The 17800-nt window shown below is 43.2% G+C and overlaps 1 protein-coding gene across 1 annotated transcript in view; it reads right to left on the bottom strand.

Moving 5' to 3' along the window:
* LOC126252566 (glutamate receptor ionotropic, NMDA 2B) overlaps positions 1 to 17800 on the bottom strand; it is an 874952-nt gene that overhangs the window by 298196 nt on the left and 558956 nt on the right. The gene's annotated exons all lie outside the window — the stretch shown is intronic.

Raw genomic sequence — 17800 nt, 5'->3', positions numbered from 1 at the left:
CCCTCCAATACTAAATTGGTGATCCCTTGATGCCTCAGAACATGTCCTACCAACCGATCCCTTCTTCTAGTCAAGTTGTGCCACAAACTTCTCCCCAATCCTGTTCAATACCTCGTCACTCGGGCATGGCTGTATGGGATGTCCTTAGGTTAGTTAGGTTTAAGTAGTTCTAAGTTCTAGCGGGCTGATGACCTCAGATGTTAAGTCCCATAGTGCTCAGAGCCAATACCTCGTCATTAGTTATATGATCTACCCATCTAATCTTCAATATTCTTCTGTAGCACCACATTTCGAAAGCTTCTATTCTCTTCTTGTCCAAACTAATTATCGTCCATGTTTCACTTCCATACATGGCTACGCTCCATACAAATACTTTCAGAAACGACCTCCTGACACTTAAATCTATACTCGATGTTAACAAATTTCTCTTCTTCAGAAACGCTTTCCTTGCCATTGCCAGTCTACATTTGATATCCTCTCTACTTCGACCATCATCAGTTATTTTGCTCCCCAAATAGCAAAACTCCTTTACTACTTTAAGTGTCTCATTTCCTAATCTAATTCCCTCAGCATCACCCGACTTAATTCGACTACATTCCATTATCCTCGTTTTGCTTTTGTTGATGTTCATCTTATATCCTCCTTTCAAGATACTATCCATTCCATTCAACTGCTCTTCCAAGTCCTTTGCTGTCGCTGACAGAATTACAATGTCATCGGCGGCGGACCTCAAAGTTTTTATTTCTTCTCCATGGATATTAATACCTACTCCGAATTTTTCTTTTGTTTCCTTCACTGCTTGCTCAATATACAGATTGAATAGCATCGGGGAGAGGCTACAACCCTGTCTCACTCGTTCCCAACCACTGCTTCCCTTTCATGTCCCTCGACTCATATAACTGGCATCTGCTTTCTGTACAAATTGTAAATAGCCTTTCGCTCCCTGTATTTTACCCCCGCCACCTTCAGAATTTGAAAGAGAGTATTCCAGTCAACATTGTCAAAAGTTTTCTCTAAGTCTACAAATGCTAGAAACGTAGGTTTGCCTTTCCTTAATCTAGCTTCTAAGATAAGTCGTAGGGTCAGTATTGCCTCACGTGTTCCAATATTTCTACGGAATCCAACTGATCCTCCCCGAGGTCGGCTTCTACCAGTTTTTCCATTCGTCTGTAAAGAATCTGAGTTAGTATTTTGCATCCGTGACTTATTAAACTGATTGTTCGGTAATTTTCACATCTGTCAGCACCTGATTTGTTTGGCATTGGAATTATTATATTCTTCTTGAAGTCTGAGGGTATTTCGCCTGTCTCATACATCTTGCTCACCAGATGGTAGAGTTTCGTTAGGACTGGCTCTCCCAAGGCCGTCAGTAGTTCTAATGGAATGTTGTCTACTCCCGGGGCCTTGTTTTGACTCAGGTCTTTCAGTGCTCTGTCAAACTCTTCACGCAGTATTTTTTTTATTACGAAAATTGTTCAACAGGATATTTTTCTGACCTAGTTAGGCATGTGGTCGACCTTCAATCATGGTATTTTACCATCCTGGCAGGGTTGCCATTCTCTAACATTCTGCGTGGTGTCTGTTTGTTCTATATTGTGTCTCCCTACCACTTTCGCGCAACGACGCTCTGAGCGTGTTTTTTAGGGAATTGACTAGTTTGAACCTGGGACCTGTTGCTGGTAAGGAGACGTCAGACCACACATGACATGTAGAGTTCAGAAGAGTTCAGTGAGACTAGCGATGATATAACCAAATACTTAATGATTTCAGCGTCAGCTCCACTGCACTCCATGTAAAAGAATCTTAATACTAACTAAATTTAGTGGGAGGGGTTCAAGACTTTCCTATTTTTAGTTAGCTGGTAAAATAACGTCGAAAAAGCAGTTAAGTTTACCATTGGAAATTTTATTCTGCTCACAAAACATTGTTTTTAAATTGCACTGTTGATAAAAGGAAATGTTTTAATACAGGATGGTAAAAACCAACTGAGTTCAACAAAAATGTGAACTAATATTCCCTGAATGGGTTTCCAAGTTCTACAATGGATCGAAGGATGACCTATGCCATATCACATCTATAATATAGGTTTAAATTAAGTTTCACAAAAGAGAAAACTATCAAAATGGTCTACAGTGACCCTCAATTATCTTTAATTACTTATCTAACTTGTCGTAAATTACAGTGGCTGATGTGGCTTCTCAATAACTATATAACAGAAAAATCATCGAGTTTCAGATTTTTACTTCAAGTGGCATGTGGCATGAGCTTTAATTGACGATCGACACTAGTATTACGCAAATAGGGTGTGTAACAGATGAGACTTCTGCAGTTCTGAGTGAAGCCTTATGCGCTCAAAAATGCGGCATCGCGTGCGTTCATTACCTTGTCGGTGTTCGTCAGGGGGCGGCGTGCAGCACAGCTCCGCTCACCTCGCCATCTCGGAAGCAACTCTCTCCTAACTTCTCCTTACTACAATTTACCGAAGTTGGTTTAAAAAAACTATCTGGCTGTGTTTTCATCTGACCAATCAGGGTCTCAATGTTAACCTTAAGCTCCACCTACAAAAATTCTGTCTATCCAGTGAGAAACGTTATACTTTTCGTGGTGGGGCAATGTTTTTAAAGTTTGCAACGTAACAGAGACGAGAAAAAGTCTCACGCTAAAACTTGCGGCTGGGGGTGGCCCTTTTTGTGTTATCGTAAGATCTATACTTTCTTCTGGAGGGCTCTAGCTTTTAACATGGGCTGGGGGGTGGTCCTGAGGTAACAGAGACGTGAAAAGTTCTCACGCTAAAACTTGCGGCTGGGGTGTGGTCCTAGCGGTTAGCTGGCGACGTGGGTGTCCGTCCCTTATCGTAGGGCCTTCCAGCTTAACACGGTTCTGCTCTCGGCTTCTCTTCTCGTTTCTCCCCTCGGAACTGCGTCTGTTCTACGGTAGGAAGGTATGACATCCATTTAGGCATTCTTGTGTTAGTCTGTGGTATTCCATTTGCTCAGTCGTTACTCGTATTACTTTGGTTAATTTAATGTCACGATTTATTCGGAGCTATGTGACATACTACTGGATTTGCTTATCATGACAGGATTTTCATGGAAAGTGTTCGATTTGCCTGACACCTTACATCCCTTTTCCTACTACCGAATTCCAGTCACCCATGACTATTAAATTTTCGTCTCCCTTCACTATCTGAATAATTTCTTTTATTTCATCACACATTTCTCCAATTTCTTCGTCATCTGCAGAGCTAGTTGGCATATAAACTTGTACTACTGTTGTAGGCGTGGGCTTCGTGTCTATCTTGGCCACAATAATGTGTTCACTATGTTGTTTGCAGTAGCTTACGTGCACTCCTATTTTTTTATTCATTATTAAACCGACTCCTGCTACTATATCAAACAAAAATAAGTAATGCATCATATCGGTGTAGCTGATAAACATGATCTGATGTACAATAGCGAAGAGAAAAGTTTCAGACTTGCACCACCAACGACAAGTGCTCGCAAGATAAGGAGCTAAACGAGTTCACGTGGCAGCTCCCGAACACGATGAGAATGCAGCAGTTGTTACATGTGGAAACTTTTTGGGAGATTATATTCCTACCATGATTTTGATCAAGGAGACTGAGATCAGAGTGGAAACAGAATCTTTCTTCTGGCAGAAAAATTACGATGACGCCGAAGTTTTCACAGAGCGGTTCGATCATTTTTCCAGGTACAAGACGAATGTAACTGCAACATTACATGTTTCTGATGGGGCTTCTTCGCACCTTGCTATTGGTACTGTTTCCCCAATGGAAAGACAAAACATTATTCTCTTTTGTCTCCCGACTGATACCATCCACGAATTGAAACCGCTAGATGAATCAGTCTTTAAACCTTTTGAGACAATTGGGATGATGCTCAGAAGTACTGGGTGTGTCACCCAGAACGTAAAATGAACAGAAGTGCATTTTCCAGTGTTTGGTGTGGATCCGTGACTGCTGTGAACTTAGTATCTAGGTTCAAAGCAACATGAATTTATCCACATAAACAAGACTTATGGAAACCGTATTCGCTCCCTCAACATTGTTCGAGATCGCTCCAAAAATTTCTGAGAACGACTCTCTGCCATCCACACATACTGCACAGACAAGTCAATAGTCAAATGCAAGTGTGGAGACTCCTCATTCTCCAAATTATTGTGCTCCAAGTGCTTCACAACTTCCCCTAAGTGCAGTTCTGTCCACGCCTAAAATGAAGTAGCAAAAGGCATCGAAACGTCATGCCTTGAAATCCTGAGGCCTAGTAGTTATGGAGTTATTATTCACCACCAGCAAGAGTAAAAAGGACAGCGGTGGCAAGCGAGGGTACAGTGAAAAAAAAAAAAAAAAAAAAAAAAACTATCTCCAAGACTCTCTCCAACCAAGTCCAAGCGCCGGTTTACAAAATTCGTCTGTGATCTGGTATTGATTTGAGAATGAGATTGGTATTGTTCGTGAAGAGAATAACGAGAGCAGCGGCGTTTGCGTAGAGTTGTCAGTGCTAGCAGACAAGTAGAACTGCGTGAAATAACCGCAAAAATCACTGTGCCACGTACGAAGAACGTGTCCGTTAGGACAGTGCGACGAAATTTGGCGTTAATGGGCTTTGATAGGAGGCGACAGAAGCGAGTGCCTTTGCTAAAAGTACGACATAGCCTGCAGTGCCTCTCCTGTGCTCGTGACCACATCGGCTGGAATCTAGATGATTGGAAAACCCTAGCCTGGTTCGATGAACCCGATTTAAGTTGATAAGACCTAATGGTAGGGTTCTAATGTGGCGCTGTTCCCACGAAGCTATGGACCCAAGTTGTCAATAACGCACTTCGCAAGCTGGCTGTGTATCCATAATGGTGTGGGCTGTGTTTACATGGAATGGACTGGGCCCTCTGCTCCAACGGAACCGATCATTGACAGGAAATGGTTATGTTCGTCCACTTGGAGACCATTTCTAGCCAGACATGGACTTCCTGTTCCAAAACAATGATGGAGTTTCTATGGATGTCACAACGCCATGTCACCGGGCTACAAGTATTCGCGATTGGTTTCATGAAAATTCTGGGCAATTCGAGCGAATGACTTGCGACTTGGTCATCCAGATGCCCCGACATGAATCCCATCCAACGTATATGTGATATAACCGAGAGGTCAGTTGGTGCTCAAAATCCTGCACTGGCAGTACTTTCGCAATGAAGGACGGCTGTAGAGGAAACATGGCTCAATATTTCTCCAAGGGACTTACAGTGACTTGTTGAGTCCATGTCACGTAGAGTTGCTGCACTACTCTGGGAGAAAGGAGTCCGACTTGATGTTAAGAGGTATCCCATGACTTTTGTCACATAAGTGTACACTATTATTCTTGTACAGATCAATTATGTGTTGAATGAAGTAGTAATGTTTTATGCCCAGAAATTGAAATCAACGTTGCAGTATGAAACATTTACGTTGTCTAAAAATAGTTGCAAACCTTAGCATGGCCCTGGTGAGGTCACTTACCTCATATATAGAGGAGTGGTCCTACCACACTTGCCTGGGCCACTCATGACGAAGTTTTTGTGTCTGATGCTCATACGTCGTACAGAATTCTGTTACTTAAAAAGTAGTTTATCTAATACACTATTCCGTTTTCTCGGACCTTCACGACATGCTCTTTAGTGTAATATTAGTTTTCAATCCACTTTTATCTTGTGGAAGACTCATGTTTTATACATTTTCAACAAGTAAGTCACTAACCCCTAGAATTGGAAATAGTTTGGCTATCATTTTTATTTTCACTTGTATTGCTAATTCGACGTATTCTTTTATGTATAATATGGCGTATGCCTCTAGGGTTTGTTGTGCATACATTTATAGCATGTGCACTAAATCGGTAAAATTTTATGTCGAGTTAACAATGCAGCGTTTTAATTACTACGGGGACCAGTGATAATCACAAGTGCACTGCTGAGATTTAAAAACTCAGACACTTACTAGTTAGATTTTTATCGAGTGGAAAGTACGGCTATTACGACGGACTCTATTTAAATGCTGTTTCTCTATGTGAAATGAGTTATTTAGGACAACGGATAGCTACTTTTCTTGTTATATAACGTCTGTATTGTAAGAACGAACCTGGGTGAGCCCAAGTACGTCGAATTCTGCCCTCTTTAGATGCACATGGTCCACACATGATCTGTCCGTAGGATTGCCAGCTGTTTTTCTTAAGTGAGGAACGAATTACGTATAAGAAGTGATGCGCTTTAAGAACCACTTATATGCAGCTGAAGTGCAGTTTTGTCATTTATCAAACAGAATTTATAGCATCTTTATATTAAAAAACTAGAAACCCGCCTCGATTGCGAAAAAAGCACCTAGTGTTAACCCAGGTTTCGGCGTAGATAACTACACCATAGATATACATTCATAAACGTTACATATGTACGTAGTCAAAACCACTACTTAACTTAATGGTGTTCTTTTAATCATTGACAAAGGTCTTCTTAGGCACTATGGGATTTATTGTTCTGAAGAAGGTGTAGTTATCTACGCCGAAACCTAGGTTAACACTAGGTGCTTTTTTCGCAGTCGAGGCGGGTTTCTAGTTTTTTAATATATTAACCAACGATTGCTGACGCGCTGCGATGTTGAAGGTTCTTATATAGCATCTTTCCTGTCTGGGATCTGCTACCGATGATTAAGCCGCCCAGACAGCAGAGCTTGTTTACCCGCCACTTCCAGGATTCTGGGTGCAGAACTTGCACCGGGCTGAATCTGCCTCGCAGATTAACGATGCAGGTTGATGAACAGGGGAGCCTTGATGTGGCTTTTAGGCGGTTTCCCACAGCCCTCTAAGTAAATACTGGGCTCTCAGGTATGCATGAAAGCGCAATTTTTTAATCACTCCCGCCCCGCCTACCCCCACCACCGACCACACCCACCCCCAACCCCGGATGACATAACGTGTTTTCTCAGATGCACATGTGCCCCAGCCCCCTCCTCCCCCTCCAACATCCTCCACCTAACCTACCCTATCGGCGGGAAGTTCGAATTTTGGCGGGAATTTCGTTGTGGGAATTTATTTTTCCCAGGGCTGTGCTGACATCCCAACCTACCCCCACACGGGAACTGACAGGAAATTAAAAATGGCAGTGCCCTTTTCGGTACTCGAACCCTGGTCCTCCTGGGCAGAGAGTCCAAGTGCATCCCCCTAACATAATTAAAACGCCAGAGGCACTTGGAATTGACGTGAAATAAAAATTGGCGTTACCCATTCCGGGACTCAAACCTTGATGCTCCTATACAGAAAGCACAAGAACACCCCCCTAACACAATTAAACCACCAGAAGCACTTGGAATTGATGGTAAATTAAAAATGACTGTGCCCTTTCCGGGACTCGAGCCCTAAATCTACTGGATGGAAAGCCCGAGTGCACCCCCTGACACATGGAAACTGTCCAGATGCGGGAGAGGAAGTTAGGTTAGTGCACTTTATTTATTTTGGTCAGGAAACTGACGCGAATATCGATCCTAATTACATAATTAATCACGAAGATTGAGCCTAATTACACAACTATATGCATGGCGCTATACAAGTATGGCGGAACAGCGCAATACGCCGCAAAAACTGACGATACCATACAACTGGTGTTACCGTGCTGGGAAAAAATTTCGCAGCACCAGTCCACACTAGCGACAGACACACACAAACTCTACCCTACACATACAATCGGCCGGGAAAAAGGGTGGGGTGTAAGGTACTATCTTTATTATTTTTGGTGGAAAATATGTTCATCTGACGAGATGCTTGTGTTGGAGGGATAGGAGTTTAAAAAGTGTATTACCTGTAAGCGTACAGTATCTATCGCTGTTTGATGTCATAGTTCGCTACAGATGCCTCCTCAAAAACCATCCTGTCGTCCAGGTAATCGAGGCTAATACACATTACCACAACTGACGGAAAAAGAAATGCATCACAGTTCTAATTACACTTCGAAATTGTTGTGAAAAAAAAAAAACAGCACTCGTAATGAACGGGTCATAATGCAGCACATGTACTGGGAAAAATCGTTTTCCTAAAAGGCTGCAGAGGAGGCGATAGTTAAACGAGCGTTCTCCTCAGTGTGCAGAGCGCACCTGCAGAGGTGACCGGACACATACTAGGCAGGACCCCAACGCATCCAATAGGCTTCTCGTTCCTCAATGGGGAACACTTTTAGTTAATGTCAACAACTCTTTCTCGCAACCTGTTAAAATCATTTCTCGGAATGACTGGAGTCCTTTGGAACAACAACGAAATTCCAGAGAATGGTCCAACTGGCCGCCGCACTCAGCTCTCTGCCATCTGGCCGCCACCTTAAGGCAACAGGAGATCAAAGGACGGCCGCCTCAAGTGTAACTTGCTCGTCTGAAACATAGCGACTGAGCCCCTACGCGCAGCGTCCCCTAGACAGAGAGCAGTTGTGTCCGGTGCCCTTTACAGTTTTTCTGCAGACCCTCATACAGCTCCAATCCCTCCGTCGCACTAGTGATATGCGCCATGCCTTCAGGTGGCGGTCCCAGACAACACAAAAGGGAAATTAAGTAGCTTGACCCTTCCCATACAGAGGACGCTCCAAAAGGCTACTTCAAAAGTCGGCTGTTTGCGAAACAGAAAGCCCCTCCCGCATTGCGTTCAGTACAAAGTGCGGCGCCAGCATCTCTCAGAACCGTGATAAATGACCACTGTCCCAACCGAGGGAGAGCCACAGCATCGAAGGGAAATCGTCTGCCATTCTGCGCTGGACTATTTCACATCAACTCGACTCCTATAATAAAGCAACTATTAAAAAAAGGGAAAAAACATTCGCGACAATAATAAATGTTCTCTTTCCACGAAAATAGGAGATGACCATTTTCTTTTAGTTTTAGGAGCAAAATCGGTATAGATTTTGCATTCAATTGCAGTCGCATCTCATTATTTTGTGATGTCCAGCGAAGTGTACCGCCACCGATCACAAATGATCAGCAGAGACATACCCACCCTGTGTATAATCAGAAAAAGACTTTTACCCACCCTGTGTATAATCAGAAAAAGACTTCGCCTATTCTGATGCGAAAACTACCGATCACCACCGAATATCTTCGTTATTTGCAAATTAAGTTTATCATGAGAGTGACTTTGCATGGCGTGTATTTTTTCGTTTGTAGTCGAATTACACTCACCAGGTAGGTCAAATGGGAATCCATGGAGGGAACATGATGTTCTTTTCGAGGAACGCTATTCAGAAATGACATCTGAAGCTGACCACAGACGGATTCTACACCCCACAACAAACATTTCGCGTAAGGACCGTGCTATTAAAAACACGATCGTCGCTACTACGTTACCGTCACTCTGCGTAAAAAGTGGTCTTGAGTCTAAAGGTACACACACGAGCCGCTGATAGTGTAACGCTTTCTGGAAGAAATGCTGTCCGCGATTTGGAATCAAGTTTATCCGTTCAACCACTTACTTGCGTTGAATCTTGTAGACACATCTTTTAGTGATTACAGTCACTGGTGAATCATATTCGTGGCACTTTCATATATCGAAATGAGTCACCTTTTTCAAACCTATCTGCTAAGGATCCCACACGACAGAAACTCCAGCGCTGTTGTTTAGACACTCCCTCTGCATCTTTGTAACTGCACCTAAGTCTATGCCCCCATCTTCCATGCAGCTTAGTCTATCTGATGGCCCGAATGTAAGTTTGACGTGTACAGAAGTCAGTGAGTACTATATCTAAGACCTTCTGCATCCTGTAGGGAAACAGGACGAGCTGAGTTAACGCTACAAGAGGGCGTGTTGACCACTCAGTAGAAATGTGAACTTGGTGTTATATCTCCGCCAACCGTGTACTGTGTGTAAGACCAGCGCCAAACGAAGCGATCCCCTGCAACACGAGGTAGTAGGAGAGATAGTACGAGCAGTTATGGTGGTGTTTCTTGCTGTCAAAATTAAGAAGACTATACATCATACATGGCTTGGAGGAAGGATGAAGATTTTGCGACACATCTCCAAACTTCATACAGGTAGTCCGAAGGAGATCTGTTTCTCTTGAGGTGCATTCATGTCTATCACCCGAGCATATGTTGTGACCCTATTAAATATACAGGTATTGGTTCATTGGAGCAGGTTGTTCGTCATCGACGTTAAGTTCCACTGGCTAGTATAAAGTTTCATCACCTGTACTGGAGGATGCCCATATCCAACAGACTATCAATCACAGGAGAGGGTTCCTGTAATGTACCTTCATAAGCAGTTTAATACATTTGTTTTTGTTTGTTGTTATAACACATCCAATCGGTGTCTCTGCCATACACTTTGTTTTTTCTACCATGACTTAGAGACCTGTGTCAGCTGCTGCTAAACTGACATTAACACGCTTTGATTCTGTGGCTCTTACAGAAAACTGAACATCGCATGGCACAAACTGTACTGCCACCACACCACAGGCTGGTAGAAATAAAACATAGACTCAATATTTCTCTTTGACAAAAATGTGGAAGACATTGCAACATATCGACACTGGAAGAGTGCGGTATTGTAGAGCGCTGCATAGTTAATCTCATCTTCCCGTCGAAAGGATAGCGGATGTCTCAGTGCTCCGTTTCGAAAAGCATTCTTCCTTCATTTTGCAGGCATGTACATGATTACTGTTCCGGTGCTGACCATCGCCGGAAGGTGCTGTTCACAACACATGTGAGGTAGCACAAATAAAAAGAGGTACTGTTATCTTATTGGTGAAAAACAAAAAAATAAAAATAGAAAGATGTGTAGAGTATCACAGCATATGTAAATAGGACGAGTCTGTAGCAATGAGGAACGCTTCCAAACAACTGTATTAAGGTGATGACCTCTACATTTAATCCCACGTTCCACAGTGACAAGTAGCAGATATCCAGTGTTCAATGAAGGTTCCCTCCATCTCAACAGAGTGGTGTCGGTCAATCATAATGCAATAATCAACAGTGTACCCAGTGGACGGTTGGGATTGGAAAGACGCCATTGATATGGAGCAATGTACTGTAATAGACACCGCAGTTGATAGCAAGATCAATTTTAGAAATTTCACCCTGAAGTCAGAGAGAGCAATATCCACCACATTCTGCAACCTGTTTAGAAACAGAGTTAGCTGAGTTAATGCTATAGGAGCGTGTTTTGACCACTCAATGGAATTGGGAACATGTTGTCGTAACTCCACCGCTCATGTAAGATGTATAAGGTCAGCATCAAATGAAGCCTGCTCTTGCAACATGACGACAGTATGAACAGTTACGGTGGTGTTTCTTGCTGGGAAAATTAGGAAGACTCAACATCGAAGCAGATCCGCATCCCTAATGATCCATCCATGTCTATCACCCAAACATTCTCTCATCGTTATTCTGTACCATGCAGCAGAGACAAATTACGAATTATCTGTATACCGTCATCAAGCAGATGTAGCGATCCTATTAAATATACAGCTATTGATCCATTGCACAGACCAGTGTAAAGTTGCATCGTCTGTACTGTAGGAGGATGACCATATCCCACAAACTTACAATAAGGCGCAAGAGACGCTCTCTGCGACCCTGTGTCGCTGTTTGAAACATGGATTTTTCTGCTGTAACATGCGTTGTACACTGCCAATCATTTTGTTTTTCCGCCATGACTTCGAGATCCGTGTCAGGTTCTAAACCGACATTAAACCGTTCTGATCCATTTCTTCTCGCAGAAAACTAGACGTTGGTAGGTGTAAATCTTATTGCTGCTGCTGCTACCATAACACGCCACACACTGGATGATTTTAAATAAAAGACAGTTACAACATAAGGAAACTGGAAGAGTTTGACGACATTGTGGAGAGTTTCCAAACTGCAGTCCGAAAGTGACTGATGATCTCTACATTTAAACTCATCTGTCACAGTGACGGAATAGCAGGTGGCTCTGCATTCCATTTCGTCTGATTCCTCATATTGGAATCATGTATGCTATTACTGTTTCGGTGCGAGCCATCTCAAGAAGGTGTTCCCCTCCACCAAAACTCTTTCTCCATCTCAAACAAGCAATGTCAGTCAGTCATTATGTGGTAACCAACAGGGTGCCAGCAGACGGATGGGATGGTAAAGACACCCTCGATGTACTGTAATAATAGGCATCACAGTTGATAGTGCGAACAATTTTAGCACTTTTACATTAATTTCAGCACCGACCAATAATGCAACAGCATGTTTCCCAATTTCCGTACAATCGCCAAACTGTCCCTTCTCTACTTCGCGAGTATCATTCCGAATGTAGCTATATGACTGTGCATTACGTCCATTCATTGTTAATTCTCGAACATATATTTAGTCCAAGTATACCAGACAGCCCACTACATATTTCTAGCTTCTCGAGCATAGTGTATAATTTATGATGTATCTCAATGTGGATGGGAGTCACAGAGCTCTCTTAGCCTTAGGATAAAATTAGAGAGTGAAGGACCCCCTCGCATTGTCTTTGACCAAACGACCCTGCAGTACCATACAGATTTAATCTGCAGCTGACCAGAAGTAGACCGCTACATTCCGCGTCTCGTGAATGAATGGAGCTTGCCGAGTCCTCGCCCATCCAAGTGCACAAGATTTCTCCAGACGCACTCATGTCAAGGAGGTTAGCACCCGTTATCGGTGTATAGTAGTAGATTTGAAAGTGCTGTGATGTAATAGCAGACGCGTGGGGGCTCTGTCGCTATATTTTAGATGAACAAGTTGCACTTGTGGAGGCGGCCGTCCTTTTATCTCCTGTTGTTTAGCTGACTATACACCCTTTTGTTTATTCTCAGGGGCGTTTCCTTAAGGTGGCGGGCAGATGGTGGAAAGCCAAGTGTGGGTTGGCCACTCGACCATTCACCGGAATTTAGTTGTTGTTCCAAAGAGCTTCGGTCATTCCGAGAAATACTTTTAACAGATTGCAAGAAAGAGTATTTGACATTAAATAAAAGTGTTTTCCATCTCAGACGAGCGGCCTATTGGAGATTTTGGGTACCTGTCTAGTCTGTATCAGGCCGTCGCCGCAGGTGCGCCCCCTAACCATTAGGGGCGGCAGTGTCCCTATGCTTTAGACAAACAAGTTGCATTCGGGACAGCCGTTCTTTTATCTGCTATTGTTTAGTTCACTATACCTGCTTTTGTGTCGTTGAAGGACCATCGACTAAAGGCTGCTGGTGGAGTAGCTCCCTCCCTCTGGCCATCCACCCTGTAGGTGGATGGAGGGAGTGAGTGGAGAGGGCCTCGATTTTCTGCAGTTTGTGATTGTACATCGAGGAGAACGCACGGTTAACTACTGCGTCCTCTGCAGTCTTTTAGGAAAACGACTTTTCCCAGTACATGTGCTGCATTATGACCCTTTCATTACGAGTGCTGGTTTGTTGATGTCAGTTTCGAAGTGTAATTAGAACTGTGATGCATTTTTTTCCATTAGTTGTGGTAGTGTGTACTGGCCTCGATTACCTGGGCTGCAGGATGGTTTTTGAGGAGGCACCTGTAGCGAACTCTGACATCAAACAGCGATAGTTACAGTGTGCTTACAGGTAATACACTTTTCAAACTCCTCTCTGTCCAACATCAGCATCTCTTCAGTTGAACATATTTTCCGCCAAAAAGAATAAAGATTGTACCTTACACACCAGCCTTTTTCCCACCAGCTTGTAAGTGTAGGGTAGAGTTTGGGTATTTCTGTCCCTGGTTTCAAGTGGTATTGCGAAATTTTTTCCCAGCAGGATAAAACCAGTTGTATGGTATCGTCTGTTTGTGCAGTGTATTGCGCTTTTTTGCTTTGTGTAGCGGTATGCATATGGTTGTGTAATTAGGATCGATATTTGCGTCAGTATCGAGTGGTACTGCGAAATTTTTTTTGCAGCACGATAACATCAGTTGTATGGTATCGTCAGCTTTTGCGCTGTATTGTGATTTTATGCCGTCCATGTGCAGCGCTATGCATATAGTTGTGTATTTAGGACCGATGTTTGCGGTTAATTATGTAATTAGGACCTATGTTTGCGTCAGTTTCCTGACCAAAATAAACAAAGTACACTAACCTGACCTTCCACTCTCGCATATGGACAGTTTCCATGTGTTGGGGATGCACTTGGGCTTTCGATCCAGTAGAATCAGGGTTCGAGTCCCAGAAAGGATACCGCCAATTTTAATTTCCCACCAAAATTCGAAATTCCCACAATAGGGTAGGCCGGGAGGAGGGGTGTGGGTGGGGGAGGGGTGAGGGGGAGTAGGCGCTGGGGCACACGTGCAGCTGTGAAAACAGGTGACGTCATCTGGGGGCGGGGGTGGACGTGGTCGAGGGCGGGGTGGGCGGCGGTGGTTGTGGCGGGGGTGATTAATTGATCAATTTAATTAATTTGCATCTCTATTTGATATCATAATTGCGCTGAACTGGTCCAACCCCGTAGAGAAACGGGAATAGGCAAGGAAGAAGATCTCTTGCAGTTGAGTAAGCTCTAAAAAGCCACATCATATGGCAACTATTCACAAACCCAGCGAAATAAAAAGTAGTGAGTATCGATGAAAGTTTGTAAAAAGGGACGACGATTCGACTGTAGCGTTCTGTCGACTTCAAAGTCGTAACAGATAGAGGAACATCTCATTTGACGAGGAAGGAAATCGCTCGACGCATGTTCAAATGTAACATCGCAGCTCGCATCTAATGTAGTTTAGAAGAAATGACAGCGACCTGTTGTGGGGATTAGTAGCTTGTCCTTCAGTTTACGAGTCCATTGTCATAACCGAAGGATCGGCTTGTCGGGTACTGAATGACTATTAGCCTTACCACCCTAGTGTCCGCCACCGTAGCTGAGTGGAGAGAGCGCCTGCTTGTCATGCTGGGGGGACCGGGTTCTGTTCTACGTTGGGTTGGAGATTTTCTCTGCTCAGGGACTGGGTGTTTGTGTCATCTTCCTCATCACAATTTCATCCTCATTGACGCGAAAGTCACCGAAGTGGTGTCACCTCAAAAGACTTGCACCAGGCGATCAAGTCTACACGCCGGAGGCCCTCGCCACAAGAGATTTCATTTTCACCACCAAAGTTATGCATATCTCACAATTCCAGGGAATAACAGTTCCTGTGTAAGGAAAATCAAATGATGATATTCGTTTCGTCGTGTGTAAGAGTAGGCCCACTGTGAGGAGATCCTTAAGGACATAGAAAAGTCGTAATCATGAGCGTATTTCAAAGAAAAAAGGGATGTACGAATGTTTCTTCCACAGATAATAAGTGAAATTGTCCTTTGGATATGGACTCAGTGAAAAAAATCTGAATTTTTTTTAATTTAAGAGGAAATAACAAATTTATCACCAAACATGTGAATGTATAATACACTGAAATGCATATGATAATTCTTCGGGTAACGTACTTATGCATCATCAAGCAGAAAATTAAAGTAAAACACGTATTTATATTTGTGATATTACAGTACTGATTATATGCAGGTCATATTTCACGTTATCCGTTATTTTGTGTTATTGATAACATATACATAAACTGAGTCTGCTATGAAGTTCGTCAATGGAGTAATAGTAGTTGACCTCTAATAAATCACTTATGCTTCTCTTAACCTGAACTTTATTAGTAGCTAAACTTTTTAGTGCTACAGGCTTGCTGAAAATTTTGTTGCTGAATAACAGACCACGTTCTGGTTCAAAGTAAGTGCCCTTGAATATTTAGGAACTGAGCTGTTTGTTTGAGATCGAGGTATATTACGTACGATAAATTTCATTAAGGAATTGATATACTGGGAAGCAATAGTCAGCGTCATCAGTACTTTGAACAGACGTCTACAGGACGAATTTGAGTACATCTCGTTCTTCATATTCTTAGTAAGTAGGCTACAATGGATCATCTTGGATATGAACTGTTAAAAAGTGGAAACTACTCACAATGGATCACCAGTAACACTCCAGTCAAGTGAAAATGCCGAGGAAAGTACCTTCTGACACAGTTTAGAGTTACTTGTGGCATATAAGAGTAGAAGCTGCGTTTCTATTAATTGTAAATAAGTATGAACAAAGAACTTTCGTTTATTATTATTGTCGTTGTTATTATAAATAAACACACGTAAGGGCTAAAGTCATTGACGCAGCAACATGTGCGCACGCGCGAGGGTAGCTCAACTGAGGATAGCTCATTATGTGTTACATTATGCTGTGGTGGTCACGTGCGCAATGTTCATAAGAGGAACCAAGGAAGTAAGTATAGAAATTGCCTCTAACATTAAAAGACTTGCGGAAGGACTGTAGGAACAATACTGTTTTCATTTTTAGTGACTTAGGGAAACAATACGAAGTCCGTAAGAGGAGATTCGAAACCATGTACTGCTGAATACAAACAAGTGACTTTACCAATATGACACGTCCTTCACTACAACGGAATTTTAAATAATTGTTGCAAAAAAGGTGCTCACTTGAGCAGGTGACGGCCACTATGGTTTGAACTGTGTGTGAATTGCTATTCGCAGGCGAACTGCCTAAGTGCCGTGACGTGATGGTCACTCGAAGTTTGCAGCGGAAGAGAAGTTAACGGAAGGGCAGGAGCACTATGCAGCGGTTGGACGTTGCAGTTAGAGGGACAAGAATAAGGCTGGTGAAAGCAGGTCGCAGGAAGGGGGAGGTGCCAGCGGGTTAGATGGAAGCGTGGAGTGGCGAGGTGCCCGCAAGTTTGAAGTTGTGACTCTCTGACGCGAATTTAAAGCCAAAGGCGTTGGGGAAAACAGAAGTTGCGGAGTAGTGCTGAAGTGACAATTTTATCACACGCTCCGCTCTTCCCTCAAAGATATAGTACACTTCTACTTCTTCACCAAGGCTACAAGAGCTATACACATCACAGCATGCTTTTACTTTAGCTACATTACAATCCTGCCAAAGTAATTTTCAGGGATAAGGCAAGTTGCTTTGTGAATAAAACCGCCTAGATCGCTTATTACAATTTATTTATTTATTACGACGTTTTGGCTCCTGCCATCATTAGCTATCAAAACGCTTAGAACTTATAGAAGGATCTATGTCAGTGCTAAAAGTATGCCTTACCGGGAATAGCTGACGCTCCGATTAAACGCAGATTTTAGTACTGACACAGAACCTTGTTTTACAAGTTCTTACCTCTCTGATATCCGATGATGGCAGCAGCCGAAACGTCATAATGATTAAAGAGATTTTAATAATCGATGTGTGTGTGAATTCCTGAGGGATGAAACTGCTGAGGTCATCGGTCCCTAGACTTACCCACTACTTAAACTAATTTACGCTGAGAACAAAACACACACCCATGCTCGAGGGAGGACTCGAACCTCCAGTGGGAGGGGCCGCGCAATCTATGACTTGGCGCTGCTAACTGCGCGGCCACTCAGCTGGGCTTAATAATCTGTCTACAAGGTTTCATTCACAAAGTAGCCTTTTCCCCGCGACTTTGCCCACATATGACTTCGACACATTTATTGAACACACATCTTCCTACCCATCTCTGTGTCCAAATCTTCCTCCCTGTCCACCTCATCCTCTCACCTTTATTTGTCTATCTACTCTTCCCTACTCTCTCTGTCACTTCATCTCCTCCTCTCCCTCTCATTGTCCATTGTCTAGATCCCCTCTCTTTGGCCATATTTTTATATGTTTCTCCCAATCCCTATGACTATAGTCTCCTCCCCCTTTCCATCTCCACCTTCCCCTCTTCCTTTTCTGTCTGCCCACCACCACTGTACACCCTCTACCGGCCTCATGCTTCTCTCCCTCCTCCCCCTCGCTCTGTCTGTCCCCT

This window comes from Schistocerca nitens, chromosome 4 (assembly GCF_023898315.1).
Source record: "Schistocerca nitens isolate TAMUIC-IGC-003100 chromosome 4, iqSchNite1.1, whole genome shotgun sequence".
Lineage (NCBI taxonomy): Eukaryota > Metazoa > Arthropoda > Insecta > Orthoptera > Acrididae > Schistocerca > Schistocerca nitens.
This window is presented reverse-complemented; position numbering and strand designations above follow the sequence as displayed.